The sequence below is a fragment of the Chiloscyllium plagiosum genome, chromosome 11 (genome assembly GCF_004010195.1).
Source record: "Chiloscyllium plagiosum isolate BGI_BamShark_2017 chromosome 11, ASM401019v2, whole genome shotgun sequence".
NCBI lineage: Eukaryota > Metazoa > Chordata > Chondrichthyes > Orectolobiformes > Hemiscylliidae > Chiloscyllium > Chiloscyllium plagiosum.
Window position 1 is genome coordinate 68912475 of NC_057720.1, and position 2235 is coordinate 68914709.

Below are 2235 nucleotides of genomic sequence, written 5' to 3' on the forward strand. Positions count from 1 at the left end.
CCTTCCTAACCTGCAATCTTCTTCCCGACCTCTCCGCCTCCACCCCAGTCTGACCTATCACCCTCACCTTGACCTCTTTCCACCTATCACATTTCCGACGCCCCTTCCCCAAGTCCCTCCTCCCTACCTTTTATCTTAGCGTGCTGGACAAACATTCCTCATTCCTGAAGAAGGGCTTATGCCCGAAACGTCGATTCTCCTGTTCCCTGGATGCTGCCTGACCTGCTGCGCTTTTCCAGCAACACATTTTCAGCTCTGATCTCCAGCATCTGCAGACCTCACTTTCTCCTCAGATTAGATAAGAACTTACAGTTAACAATGATGTATTGGAGGCAAGGGTAATGGGTTAACAAGGTGGAAAAGTATTCATTATGTGGAGCCATTTAACAATATTGGAAGCATTCAGTATGTAACGTCAATTAACAAAAGGGAAAAGTATTCATTATGTGAAGCCAGTTAACAAGGTTAAGGACAATTAATCTTCACTGTTGACACTCACTGATTGAAATGGTCACCCAATCAATATGTATGTCACCTTATATGGATACTCCTCCCTGTAAAAAAACTGCTGCTCCAGAGAAGACTGAGAACTTACATCCCTCTGCACATAGGCAATCGATCTCCCTCCCTCCCAGGCCCGGAATAAAGATGGAGGTAAAACTATACTGTCTCTCTGAGCATTTTGCTTTGACTGAGGTGGGAAACAAAACATCATCTTGATTTACAGCACAGGTGTATCATTAAAAGCCTGCACTAGCACAAGTTCCGCTAACTGCTGGAATTCAGGTATGCTAGCAATCCTGTGTGCGAGACCACACAGCTCTCACTCGCAGAATTTTGCATCCACAACTTACTAAATGCAAACCACCATTCAAGATTTAAAAAAAAAACCTAGGGACTCTGGAATCCAAGTTAGACAGCCAGGAGTCTAGAAGAACACAACAAGCCAGGCAACATCAGGAGGTGGAGATGTCAACATTTCAAGTGTAACCCTTCTTCAGGACGGGGGTGGGGGGTGTAAGGGGAGCTGTAGGTAATGGGGATGAGATAATGAGGAAGGGATAGGTGACCTCCCTCCCCCCTCCAAAGTCATGAAGAAGGGTTACACCTGAAACGTTGACTTCGCCACCGCCTGATGCTGCCTGTCTAAACGCAAACCTTCAGCACTCAGGCGCCTGGCGGAAATTGTGGACTGCGGTTATTTTCACAGCCGCTGACAAAGATGTGCAGGAGTCACCGCACGGCTCTAAATAATTCAGAGGGGCCCTGAACCCCTGCCTCCTGGGCTCCAAGGGAGGGTCACTACCACAGCGCCACAAGATCCTCCCACCGCCCTGTCTATTTCCAGTCGCCGTTCCTTCTTGCTGAGCTACAGACTCAAGCACATTATTCTAACAAGTGTTCATTGAACACACACGGAAGGTTACTGAATACCGACGCCATAAACCTCCGGGCCTTGTACTGTACCTTCCCTCGGCTCCTGGCTCCACCCCCACCTCTGACCACGAGCGACCAGCTCGAGCCGCGGAAACCGTTGCCGACGACGTCATTTCCGGCAGCCTGTGCATGCTGGGAGTTGTAGTCCTTGTCGTTGTCTCCTTCCCCCTCAATCCACTCAGCAAAGACCAGGCCGAACCTGCAGAGGGTGGAGATCTGAAAGATAACCAGAAGTTGGAGAGAGTCAGGGGGCGGAGGTGGGTGCAGTGGCCGTCACTAAGAAGAAAAGGCTGGGGAAGCTGAGAGAGCCCTGAAGGAGCGAGCAGAGGACATTGCAGAGGCATTGGTGGCGATCTTTCCCGAATCAGTGGAGTCAGGCAGGGTACCAGAGGAATGAAAAATGGCTAATGTTTGAACCAGGAGGGTCAGGTACAAACCAGATAAGCTACACAGCACCCTATCATCTCCTCATAAGTAGTCATTTTGTTCACCCCACAACCCCTAAATGGCCCTTATTTAAAGGAGGGACAGAGGCAGAAGACTATTCACGTTACACCAGGTTATAGTCCAACAGGTTTAATTGGAAGCAATTAAACCTGTTGGACTATAACCTGGTGTTGTGTGATTTTTAACTTTGTACAGCCCAGTCCAACACCGGCATCTCCAAATCATGACTATTCACGTTGTACGTTATCAATCTCAGCAAAGGAACTGAGGGCATTGTTACTAAATTTTCAGATGACACAAAGAGAGCAAACTGCAGAAGATCTTGGACAGGCTAGGAGAATGAGCAAAGAA

At 48.4% G+C, this 2235-nt stretch overlaps 1 protein-coding gene across 3 annotated transcripts in view; it reads right to left on the minus strand.

Annotated features, from left to right (window-relative positions):
• The window catches only part of clcc1 (chloride channel CLIC-like 1), a 51120-nt gene extending 49221 nt beyond the window's left edge, over window positions 1-1899 (minus strand). The window contains exon 1 of one of the 3 annotated variants that reach the window (XM_043699729.1): window positions 1468-1888. The gene's annotated coding sequence lies outside the window, so the exon portion shown is untranslated. Of the gene's footprint in view, window positions 1-1467 lie in introns of all 3 variants that reach the window. The other 2 variants (XM_043699730.1, XM_043699726.1) reach the window with 2 other exon arrangements.
• Between the last annotated feature and the right edge of the window lie 336 nt (window positions 1900-2235).